This window comes from Oncorhynchus keta, chromosome 12 (genome assembly GCF_023373465.1).
Source record: "Oncorhynchus keta strain PuntledgeMale-10-30-2019 chromosome 12, Oket_V2, whole genome shotgun sequence".
NCBI lineage: Eukaryota > Metazoa > Chordata > Actinopteri > Salmoniformes > Salmonidae > Oncorhynchus > Oncorhynchus keta.
In genome coordinates, this window is record NC_068432.1 from 41,842,151 (window position 1) to 41,855,537 (window position 13,387).

At 38.8% G+C, this 13,387-nt stretch overlaps 1 long non-coding RNA gene across 1 annotated transcript; it reads right to left on the reverse strand.

Moving 5' to 3' along the window:
* Positions 1 to 1,725: 1,725 nt before the first annotated feature.
* LOC127906377 (uncharacterized) lies at positions 1,726 to 2,902 on the reverse strand. Its single transcript, XR_008061072.1, has 3 exons — positions 2,632 to 2,902; positions 2,350 to 2,584; positions 1,726 to 2,108 (listed from the first exon to the last, which is right to left on the reverse strand). It is a non-coding gene; the product is annotated as an uncharacterized LOC127906377 (long non-coding RNA).
* Positions 2,903 to 13,387: the final 10,485 nt, after the last annotated feature.

Sequence of the window (13,387 nt, forward strand, 5' to 3'; positions counted from 1 at the left end):
GTTGAGTGAATAGCACTACAGTGATGCTAATCCGTGTGCGTTAGCTAGCGTTGCTAGCTCCTGGGCGAATAGCAGTGAAGGCTACGTTAGGGCGACGAAATACGATAATTATGCAATTATCTCTGATACAAGGACGGCTATGTAGCTAGCTAAGAAGAATTGCTAAGATTAGACAAATCAACCGTTGTACTATAATGAAATGTAATGAAAAAGTTATACAACCTGCAGAGCGAAGTGCGAATGCGACCGCTCGCTCCAACCCGGAACCGGAAACGTATGATTCTCAATCAGGGACAACGATTGACAGCTGCCTCTGATTAAGAACCATACCAGGCCGAACACAGCAATCCCAAATCAAAAGAAAAAAGAACATAGACAACTCACCCAACACACGCCCTGACCATACTAAAACAAAGACATAATAAAATAACTAAGGTCAGAACGTGACATATAGAGCTAGCAGTGTTTAATAAAGCCATAGAGGTGCTGAAAGAAGCGCCCGATTCGGCTGGAATATGGGTTAAATTTAGCAAATTAGATCAAATTGGACAACATTTTCCCGCTAACAGAGAATTCAAATCTAATAAAGAATCCAGGGAGGCAATTATGACTTGGCATAAAAACATAAAACCAGAATCAAAAGCTCAATATACTAGTGTTTTGATACAGCACTTTCAGAGGCCAGTGGAATCAGCCTGATCGGGAACGTGACTTTCTTGTTTCTCCTTTCCTGTTGACGAAGCTTTTGTCTGGTTTAAATATTATTTATGACAAAAACAACCGGAGGATTGATTTTAAACATCGTTTGGCATGTTTCTACTAACTTTTATTGTACTTTAAAAAAATGTTGTCTGGACTTAGTGCACGTGCGTTAAGAGTTTTCAATTTTGTTAGACATTTTATTTCGTTATACTCTGAAATTGCTGAGAAACTTACAGAGTGGAAGAAAGGGGGGGAAGGGACCCCATGAGGGGATAGAGTGGAATCAAGAGTGTGAGGAAGCATTTGTCGAGTTAAAGAAGCAATTGGGTCAAGCGCCAGCATTGGAATTGCCAAACCTAAAATGTTCTTTTAAATGGGGTTGCAAAACACGGCTTCAATTACAATGGGTCAAAAAGTAGAGTTTATGTTCCCCAGGCAGTATCAACCATAGTGGACAGCACAAAAGCATAACATGTTACTAGTGCAAGATGGACAAACAAAGAAGTTAACAGTAAATGGGGAAAATCTACAATTACATAAGTTTGGTGGTTTGAATCCTGCGTCATTAATGCCGTTGCATGGGGAGGGTGAATCGCATACATGTGACCCAGATCAGATTACTCCAAAACCCAGTCCTGGTTTGCAAGAGACAGCATTGGAAATGGGTAAAATATTGTATGCAGATGGCTCTAGTTACAACACAGAAGGGAAGCGAGTAACATAACGGGGTAGACTGTGTGTGGTATGCATTTGGAGTAGTTCATGATTTCGGTACATTCTGGTCACAATGGGGCGTGTTAACAGCGACAGCGATTTTTTTTTTAATCATGAGACATTTTATGTGGTTTTATTTTTTAAATAAAGTTACGTTTGATATCGTCTTATTCTGGAATACGATTCTAGAATGGACGAAAGGATGGAGGGGTCACGAGGAATTAGTATAGGGGTTACCTAACCTAAAATGAACTGGGATCACGAGGAATTAGTATAGGGGTTACCTAACATAATATGAACTTGGATCACGAGGAATTAGTATAGGGGTTACCTAAAATTAACTGGGATCACAAGGAATTAGTATAGGGGTTACCTAAAATGAACTGGGATCACAAGGAATTAGTATAGGGGTTACCTAAAATGAACTGGGATCACAAGGAATTAGTATAGGGGTTACCTAACATAATATGAACTGGGATCACGAGGAATTAGTATAGGGGTTACCTAACCTAAAATGAACTGGGATCACGAGGAATTAGTATAGGGGTTACCTAACCTAAAATGAACTGGGATCACGAGGAATTAGTATAAGGGTTACCTAACCTAAAATGAACTGGGATCACAAGGAATTAGTATAGGGGTTACTTAACCTAAAATGAACTGGGATCACGAGGAATTAGTATAGGGGTTACCTAACCTAAAATGAACTGGGATCACAAGGATTATTAGTAAAATGAACTGGGATCACGGGAATTACTATAGGGGTTACCTAACCTAAAATGAACTGGGATCACGAGGAATTAGTATAGGGGTTACCTAACCTAAAATGAACTGGGATCACACGAGGAATTAGTATAGGGGTTACCTAACCTAAAATGAACTGGGATCACGAGGACCTAACCTAAAATGAACTGGGATCACGATAGGGGTTACCTAACCTAAAATGAACTGGGATCACGAGGAATTAGTATAGGGGTTACCTAACCTAAAATGAACTGGGATCACGAGGAATTAGTATAGGGGTTACCTAACCTAAAATGAACTGGGATCACGAGGAATTAGTATAGGGGTTACCTAACCTAAAATGAACTGGGATCACGAGGAATTAGTATAGGGGTTACCTAACCTAAAATGAACTGGGATCACGAGGAATTAGTATAGGGGTTACCTAACCTAAAATGAACTGGGATCACGAAGAATTAGTATAGGGGTTACCTAACCTAAAATGAACTGGGATCACGAGGAATTAGTATAGGGGTTACCTAACCTAAAATGAACTGGGATCACAAGGAATTAGTATAGGGGTTACCTAACCTAAAATGAACTGGGATCACGAGGAATTAGTATATGGGTTACCTAACCTAAAATGATTATTATTACTTTTTTATGTGGTGTAGTGGTTATGGAAAATCATGGGGAAAAGGAGACCAGTGAATCGTTAGACTCGGTGGGGAGACACTGTCGCTGTGTTGTGGGATTTATTGAATGGGGTCTTTTCAATTCAGTTAAATTGGGTATGCAGGAGGATGGAAATGTTTTGAAGAGGAATTTTAATGGTTTCCGAAGGACAGGGAAAGAAAGGGAGAAAATTCCTAATGAGGAATGATCAACCTCTTTAGAAATTAACGGAATAGGGGGATTTAATTATAAAATTCATGAGAAACACCATTCTCTATCCAAATTGTACCATTACTTTAGGAGATTATTATTATTTCCGTAGGGAGTTATAAAGAGTTGTAATTCTAAATTGATGAGTTATTCGAAATTTGTTTATTTTATTTTTTTTATCATGTGTTGGAAGGGAAAATGACCAGTTCCCTGAGGTCCTGATCTTTGTGTACTTATACAGTGGTACTGTGTTCAGTCTGCTTATAGAAAGGAAAATATATGTTAATAAAGGATGACAGTTACTTCAAATGGATTGTGATATATGTCTTGCTGATTTCATGTTGTGATTTTGTTTTGATACAAATTTCACCAGATTGGGATCCTGGAGTGGGAGTTCTGCGAGGGGTTAGGGTGCTATCTTCATGATCTGGTAACTCTTCTGAGAGGTCACCAGTAGCATAAGGGAGTATGGGCTAATGTAGAAAATGGTTTTAGCAGTAACAGAATGTTATGCTTTTTTGACATTTGTTTTAGCGATGTTATGAAAAGGTATAGTCAATGTTTGTCTAAATTTCCTGAAACAGAAATAAAACTTAACTGTTGTTATGATCTGTGCTCTTTTGAGGTTATCATGGAAGGTGACGTCAGATCGTGTCTTAATGCATGGTAGGAATAATTAGACCATAGACAGTGTGTGTAAACCTCAAAACCCTCCCTAACTGGCTGAAGAAAGAGCGACAAAGGCTTGCTCTGAGAGACAGTGACTTTTACCACTCCTATTAGAGTCTGAGCCATAAACCAGGGCCGGGGCCGGGGTGCTGAGAGCGCGTGTGGAGTGAGCGTGGAGAGAGAACAAGCTCAGGTGAGAGACTCGTGTACGTGGGAGAAACGGAAGTATCTACTTGGATATTAAAACCGGTACATTATCAAGGACCATGAAATGTGACATGTGCCGTTGGGAAAATGAACTGTAAACGATATCTGAAGAAGACATGCTAGAATGATAAGTGCCGGGTGAAGGAAAGGGGGGGTGGTGGTATACACTCTGCTAATTATTTAAACTAAGAATGCATTGAGATACTGATCTTTCTTTACCAGGCCACTCATGACAGGAAAACAGGGACAAAGGGGGGCTGTAATGAGAAGAGTTATGACAGGCAATAAAAGGTTGTTTATAAATGTGTGTTCTAACAGGGATGATCTGTGCTAAGTAGACGCATAGTATATTTATTAAGGAGTGAGATCTGTAGAAAACAGAGTGGCTGTAGAATGTGCTGGGTGGATGGGAGGAGATCAAAGGATTGCTATAGGGGAGGCAGATGGACATCTGTGGACTAGGTGAAGGAGGGGTTGAGGTCAGGAGGTGAGGTCAGATCCCCTGGTGGGGGGTAATAAAGGTTAACTACCTACTTCCTGTGGAACCATAAGATGTAAGGATTGGAGAGAAGGAGTATCTTAAGTGGGATATATATATCTGTGATGGGAGGAATGTTGGGTTGTCTGAATTGCAGCTGTATAGAACCTTTGGGAAGAATTAAACTTGGTTAACTTCATACAGCTACCCCCCTACTTTTTTCAATTTCCGCGTGAAGACATACCCAAATCTAACTGCCTGTAGCTCAGGCCCAGAACCAAAGATATACATATTCTTGGTTTATTTTGAAAGAAAACACTCTGACGTTTGTGAAAATATGAATTGAATGTAGGAGAATATAACACAATATATCTGGTTTAGATAGTACAATGAAAAAAACATATGTTTTTTATTTTTTATTGTAGGCTGGGAAGACTGAATCTGCAATAGGTAAGCAGCTTGGTTTGAATAAATCAACTGTGGGAGCAATTATTAGGAAATGGAAGACATACAAGACCACTGATAATATAAATGCAACATGTAAAGTGTTGGTGCTAATAATTGCTCCCACAGTTGATTTCTTCAAACCAAGCTGCTTACCTATTGCAGATTCAGTCTTCCCAGCCTGGTGCAGGTCTACAATTTTGTTTCTGTTGTCCTTTGACAGCTCTTTGGTCTTGGCCATAGTGGAGTTTGGAGTGTGACTGTTTGAGGTTGTGGACAGGTGTCTTTTATACTGATAACAAGTTCAAACAGGTGCCATTAATACAGGTAACGAGTGGAGGACAGAGGAGCCTCTTGAAGAAGAAGTTACAGGTCTGTGAGAGCCAGAAATCTGCTTATTTGTAGGTGACCAAATACTTATTTTCCACCATAATTTGCTAATAAATTCATTAAAAATCCTACAATGTGATTTTCTGGATTTTTTTTCTCATTTTGTCTGTCATAGTTGAAGTGTACCTATGATGAAAATTACAGGCCTCTCTCATCTTTTTAAATGGGAGAACTTTCACAATTGGTGGCTGACTAAATACTTTTTTGCCCCACTGTATATATACACTTGTTTTTACAGGGTACAACACTGTGCTCTAACCATACTTTTATTTTTGAGAGTATGTGGATGTAGGTTCTTGGTAAAAATAATAATATGTATATATATATATTTTTACCATACTCTCAAAAAAACAGTGTACATGGGGTCAAATTGCACTTCCTACGGCTTCCACTAGATGTCAACAGTTTTTAGAACCTTGTTTGAGACTTTTACTGTAAATTAGGGGGGAATGAGAGGGAATTGAGTCAGTGGTCTGGCAGAGAGGCATTAGCTGACCACGCGCATTCACGTGAGAGTTAGCTTGAGTTCCATTGCATTTCTACAGACAAAGGAAGACATTATTGAAGATTTATGATAAAAACATCCCAAAGATTGATTCTATACTTCATTTGACATGTTTCTACGAACTGTAATATACCTTTTTTGACTTTTCGTCTGAACTAAGCAATCGTGCATTGAGCATTTGGATTACTGGGCTGAACGCGCAAAACAAAAAGGAGGTATTCGGACATAAATGATGGACTTTACCGAACAAATCAAACATTTATTGTGGAACTGGGATTCTTGGGAGTGCATTCTGATGAAGATCATCAAAAGTAAGTGAATATTTATAATGTTATTTCTGACTTCTGTTGACATGGCGGATATCTGTATGGCTTGATTTGTTGTCTGAGCGCTGTACTCAGATTATTGCATTGTGTGCTTTTTCCGTAAAGCTTTTTTGAAATCTGAGACAGCATTAACCTCTTGCGACGAGCAATCCTGTATCCAGGATCCTATTTATAGCCTCAAGCTCATTACCATAACGCAACGTTAACTATTCATGAAAATCGCAAATTAAATAAAATAAATATATTGGCTCTCAAGCTTAGCCTTTTGTTAACAACACTGTCATCTCAGATTTTCAAAATATGCTTTTGAACCATAGCTAAACAAGCATTTGTGTAAGAGTATTGATAGCTAGCATAGCATTAAGCCTAGAATTCAGCAGGCAACATTTTCACAAAAACAAGAAAAGCATTCAAATAAAATAATTTACCTTTGAAGAACTTCAGATGTTTTCAATGAGGAGACTCTCAGTTAGATAGCAAATGTTCAGTTTTTCCAAAAATATTATTTGTGTAGGAAAAATCGCTCCGTTTTGTTCATCACGTTTGGCTAAGAAAAACTCCCGAAAATTCAGTCATTACAACGCAAACTTTTTTCCAAATTAATTCCATAATATCGACAGAAACATGGCAAACGTTGTTTAGAGTCAATCCTCAAGGTTTTTTTCACATATCTATCGATGATAAATCATTCGTGGCAGTTGACTTTCTCTTCTGAATCAAATGGAAACACGCATGCAGCTGGAGATTACGCAATAATTTCGACGGGGGACCCCAGGCGGACACCTGGTAAATGTAGTCTCTTATGGTCAATCTTCCAATGATATGCCTACAAATACGTCACAATGCTGAAGACACCTTGGGGAAACGACGGAAAGTGTAGGCTCATTCCTGGCGTATTCACAGCCATATAAGGAGACATTGGAACACAGCGCATTCAAAATCTGGGCCATTTCCTGTATGAAATTTCATCTTGGTTTCGCCTGTAGCATTAGTTCTGGGGCACTCACAGATAATATCTAATATGCAGTTTTGGAAACGTCAGAGTGTTTTCTTTCCAAAGCTGTCAATTATATGCATAGTCGAGCATCTTTTCGTGACAAAATATCTTGTTTAAAACGGGAACGTTTTTCATCCAAAAATGAAATACTGCCCACAGAGGTTCAAGAGGTTAAGGAGAAGTGTACCTATAATTCCATTCATAATAGTTCCTAATAGTACCTTTTATCAATGTTTATTATGAGTATTTCTGTTAATTGCTGTGGTTCTCTGCAAAATCACCGGATGTTTTGGAACTACTAAACATAACGCGTCAATGTAAACTCAGATTTTTGTATATAAATATGAACTTTATCTAACAAAACATACATGTATTGTGTAACATGAAGTCCTATGAGTGTCATCTGATGAAGATCATCAAAAGTTTGTGATTAATTTTATCTCTATTTCTGCTTTTTGTGACTCCTCTCTTAGGCTGGAAAAATGGCTGTGTTTTTCTGTGACTAGGTGCAGACCTAACATAATCGTTTGGTGTGCTTTCGTCGTAAAGCCTTTTTGAAATCGGACACTGTGTTGGGATTCACAACAAGTTTATCTTTCAAATGATGTAAAATACTTGTATGTTTGAGGAATTTTAATTATGAGATTTCTGTTTTGAATTTGGCGCCCTGCACTTTCACTGGCTGTTGTCATATCGATCCCGTTAGCGGGATTCAAGCCATAAGAAGATAACTACTTAAACTGATACAACACTTCCTCTGCGGTTGGTGCAAATACATATACAATAGATCATGCCCCATAGGCTAATGAGCCCCAACAGTACATTGCCCCACCTAGATTTAAAAGCGCAGTATTGGGTAGAAGATGTATCATTATACTATATAATCTGCGCATATACCCTAAAGGTACAACACAGTACCATGTGAGTTTCTATATGTACCTCTAAAGATACCTCATCTGTACCTTTGACATTTTTGAACCACATGAAACCACACTATACCCAAACCATACCCTTATTTTTAGAGTGTGTGGATATACAGTGCCTTCAGAAAGTATGCATACCCCTTGACTTATTCCACATTTTGTTGTGTTACAGTCTGAATTCAAAATGTATTAAATAGATTTTTTTCCCTCACCCATCTACTTACAAAAATGACAAAGTGATTTTGTAACAAATGTATTGAAAATTAAATCAGGAATATCTCATTTACATAAGTATTCACACCCCTTGAGTCAATACATGTTAGAATTTCAGATGTGAGTCTTTCTGGGTAAATCCCAGTGGCTAGATGTGCCACGCTCAAGTTTTTAGTTTTTTTTTGTCTTATTTCTTGTTGTTTCACAATAAAAAATATTTTGCATCTTCAAAGTGGTAGGTATGTTGTGTAAATCAAATTATACCAATCTCCCCCCAAAAACATATTTTAATTCCAGGTCGTAAGGCAAAAAAAAAAAAAAATAGGAAAAATGCCAAGGGTGTGAATACTTTCGTAAGCCACTGTAACATGCATTTCGTTGCCACATTTTTTTCAGTGTTACTTTAGTGCCTTATTGCAAACACTATGCATGATTTGGAAAATGTGTATTCTGTAAAGGCTTCTTTCTTTTCACTAATGTTACTATTGTGGAGTAACTACCATGTTGTTGATCCATCCTCAGTTTTCTCCTATCACAACAATTAAACTCATGGTGAAATCCCTGAGCGGTTTCCTTCCTCTCCTTCCTCTTTGTAGTGACTGGGTGTATTGATATACCATCAAAGTGTAAATGAATAACTTCAGGATGCTCAAAGTGAAATTCAATGTCTGCTTTTTTAAAGTCCATAATTAACCTATACAGCTCTGGATCCATTGTCTTACCTACTACTGCAACAACTTGAGTCAATTATTTCCACTTTTATAGAATACCCTTTTTTACTAATGACTCCAAGGTGTGTGACCATTAACATTGGCTGCATGTCCATTGTCTTTTTTTCCAAAGTGTGGACTTGCACAGGTCTTTTCATCTCAGGGATTTAACAATGACGTAAAGTAGCTCAAACCAATGCTTACACCTATCCAATTATTGGATATCCATGAGGAGAGGGATGGACAATTGGTATGCAGCAATTGATTTCAGGTGGCTTCATCAACAGATATGTGTCCCAAATGGCACCCTATTCCGTATACATAGTGCACAAGTTTTGACCAGGGCCCATAGATCTTTTTGGATGCATTCCGCCTGTTGAACCCCACCCTGCCTATTGTAAACCATTTCTCCATTCCATTCTCCCAGCTAAGCAAACAAAGGGGAGAGGCTCTGACTACAATTGATGTACTTACCTTTTTCCTGTCAATTATTTTATTTTATAAACTTCCTTTATTGTGTATGTGTGTCCCTTTTAATAAAACCTTAATTCAGACAAGACATCCATATTTTCATTGGTGGAATATTCAACAGACTGAACAGTCATGTACCAATGAGATTATTTAGATGTAATGCAGTTGTGTGTGGTGTTGTTGCCATTCAGGCTCATCCAGCCTTGGTATGGAATAACTGAGAACTGGCTAAATACATCAGCCTAAGGACATCATTGGGGAAAGAAGTCACACTTTCAGTCCACAATATTTATTTCACTTACATTAATACAGAGATACAGACCGTGTAAAAGCATACATTCAAGACCCTATAGTCAGACGTCATGGTAAGTAATGGAAATACACGTTTCTGGGTGTGTGGGGAGTGGGGGTCAGTGTTTGAGGAGAAAGAACCAGTGAAGGCAGCAATAGGCAGGTAGCAGGTAGAGCGTGGCAAGGTGGGATTGGGCTAGGTACGTCCAGGTGTCAGGCCAGGGAGTACTCCATCTCGGTCCAAGAGCCTCAGGTCCTCCGGAAAGGGAGACAGAGACAAGATGAGGGTTTCAAGCATTCACTGGGGGTAGAGAAGAGAATAATCAATAGTGTTGTTGTGGACACTGGATAATCTGACTGGATAACACACACACTGGATAACACACACACACACCTGTTTGACACACACACACCTGTTTGACCGGCCAGTGATACCGTAGGCCTACTTGTGTTACTTTTCTGAGTCAATTCAGACAGCATTTAATATCCTGCATTTGTGTTAAACATGACAGACAACATTGTAATTAAAGAGATGTGCAGATTGATCATCAGTCTCTGGTGTCTGTGGATCCTTTACCCTTAATGTATTTTTAATGTCAGCCAGGCCAATATTTTAATATAATCACATGGTTTACACAGACCCACTGCAGACCTTTGACAAATACATTGTGTGAAAAGATGTCTGTCCCATGGTCTGTTTTGTCAATAAACTCAATGTTTTCCAAACACTGGTGGTAACCATATGATCCTATTTATTCAGGTAGCCTAGTAAACGATGCCCCCCTTTGGTCAGATTCTGGTATGCTCTCTTGCAAATTGTCTGACTCTTGTTTCCTTGTTTACTACACCATTATATATTTTCTTATTATGTCAAAGATGAAATTAACTGCAATACACTGATCTGAAATATATCAGCACAACTAGGCTACACAGAACCATGGTGGACCCATTGTAAAACGAGAGCCTTTTTATTGTATTAAAACGTGTCTCAGTCCAACGTGCCTCGCTCTGCCCACTGGGGCGTGGCTTACAGCACGCTCTATGAAACAAGCGCTCATATCACCTTATTCAAACAGATCGAGTTCTCACCACACCGACAGAGACCTCAATTGCTGTAATCTTGAAGGGCTCTGGCTAGTATTACTTAGCGAGCTAGAAGGATGAATGAAGTAAGAAGCTAACAAACAGTAAACGGAGCCTACCTCAGCAGGAGCAAAAGATACGCTATTAAGTTCTCATAACTTCGCTTTACAGAGAGACGGTAAGGTAAGCTACTGAGACAGACAGTGATGTGGATGGTGAGGCTAAAGCTTCGAACACACCGACAATGTAATTGCATTTTGGTACACCAGAATTACATTCATTTCCAATGAAATGCAGAATTGCTTTGCAGAGGCAGTTGCAGTACGTTCAGTGTGGTGCATATGTTGGATATATTGAAAGTATTCTTCAAACTTCTGCTACCATTTCTGTCAGCCGTCTACGCATACAGTTTGAGCATACATTCCATAAATCCAACGTCTGCACCACAACGAACACATTACAACTGCCTGTAATTTTGGTGTATCAAAATGCAATGACACTGGGTGTGATCGAAGCATGAGGCAGGCTGCAATGCATGCAGGACGAAGCAGAGGAGACGAAGTAGTACAGTACAGTGGTTCCCAAACTTGGGGTCGAGGCCCCATGTGTGGTCCCCTGAGAAAATCAAACAAGTTAGGAACTTTAAAAAATGAAATTATCTTTCAAAATGAAGATATCCACATGGCCTATCTTATCTATATGCTTACATTAAAACAATACAGTTCCAGAAATATCATGTTTTCATTTAGCTCCTGATGCTACGTGTCTGTGTGAATCATGTCTCATATTTTCCCCCTTTCAGGGGTATAACAGTACAATTGAATAACTAAAAGGCAATGGGTTTGTAGATTCACTGAGGTACATATTTGCTTGGTTTTGATGTTCTCCAAATAGCATTTTAAAGTGTTTTAATTGTTTAGAAATGCACTAAATGAGCCCAAAACACCTTGCGGACCTCACTAAAACCCAAACTGAACTGAATCCATTTGTCTCCATTTGTCTCCACTGGAATTTCAGATGTGTGACTTACATCATCAATTTGGGCACCAGGCGTGTCTGTATAGCCTCTCCCAGTTTAGAAAGGAGGACCCTGTGTAATTTAGTTGCTGGCTTGCGGTGCAAACTCTCCCCATTGAGCAGTATACTGTATCACCGTGACATCTATTTTGATTAAACAGGCTGTAATACACAATAATTGCCTGTAAAATTGTGTAAATGTTTCTTACAAGCCTGCATTTTGAATACAATTACATTTAAACTCTACTCGTTGTCTGTGGGGTTATCCTTCAGCTGCTTGAAATTTTTGACAAAATATCTAGAGGAAAAGTATTGTTTACCCAACTTTTTAGAGCCTGTAGGTTGGCTTTATGGTTATGTTTGGCACCTAGATAAAATGTGTTTTTACATTGGATATTCGGTTCTCTCTCAATGAAAATGGAAGATTCTGAGTCAACACCTTTTTTTGTTAGAATTTTTGCTTTTTTTTATATTGAAATACGAAAAGATAATAATAAAGAATTTACACAACAAAGTGGGTGATTGTCCTAATTTATATACTTAATTATCTTGAACCTTCTCTGAAGGACCCATGGGTTTGATGATAAAGAGTCAAAATGAAGTTCCTTTCTACAGTTTAATCCATCCAAGTAGCAGCAGAACAACTTTAATGGCACAACAGGTTACATCTCCATCACTCTCATTCTCGGTCACTCATCTCTTATGTGAATCTCTCCTCACATGCAGGTGAGTCTGGGAAGGGTAATGCCAAATTATTCTTCCATTATAATATTTATATCTATGGCAATGCCAGAATAAAAGTCTCAGATTACAAACCATATATTTCTTATTACAAAACCATGCCTACACCATAAAATGGATGACTATTTGACCAGAAAAAGGAACTAACAGTTTGAAGTGGACACATTTTCCCAGACACTTCAAACTTCACATGCATTTTTATTTTTTCAAATGACTGGTTTCATTCTCACATGCCTCAGAGTGGAACTAATGCTGCATTCGTTACCAAGTGGGAAGGTGGTAATTACCAGTTGTGAAGTCATAAATACAAGTTAAGTGCATTCTTGTTTCGAACTGGGAAATACCATCAAACATATAGGACATTAGAAGGCTGGGGATTGTTTTGCTCCAGAATCCATTTTGTATCAACAATGGTATTTCTTCTTCTTACTATAAACAACTTATGACATTGTATGGCAAGTGAATGTGGCCCGGGGCAAGGGCAAGCAAAAACAAACTCCCTAAACGTGTTGAAAACCCATGGGAGAAACCTATGTCTTGACCTTTAGACCAAAAGGAAATTCTCTCTTTGGCCGAGGGTGACACAGATTTGGAGGTCACACGCAGGGCTACCTCATCACAAGACCGTGAGCCCGACTCACGTCCGCTAAACATACACAGTGACATAGGACCCTTTCACTAATTTGTCCCTCGTGTACGTACATCCGATGGTCTCACCAGCGCCATCCAACTTCTAACACCAATGTAGAAAAATTCAGGGAGTCTGGCCCCGACCAGGACTCAAACCCGCATCATTGACTGTCATCATCCCAACAACCTAATCTGTTACGTCAAGATATCTGAACTGCTTAACAAGGTTGCCAGGTGTAAGAACTTGTAGTAGGCAAAAACGATTTCA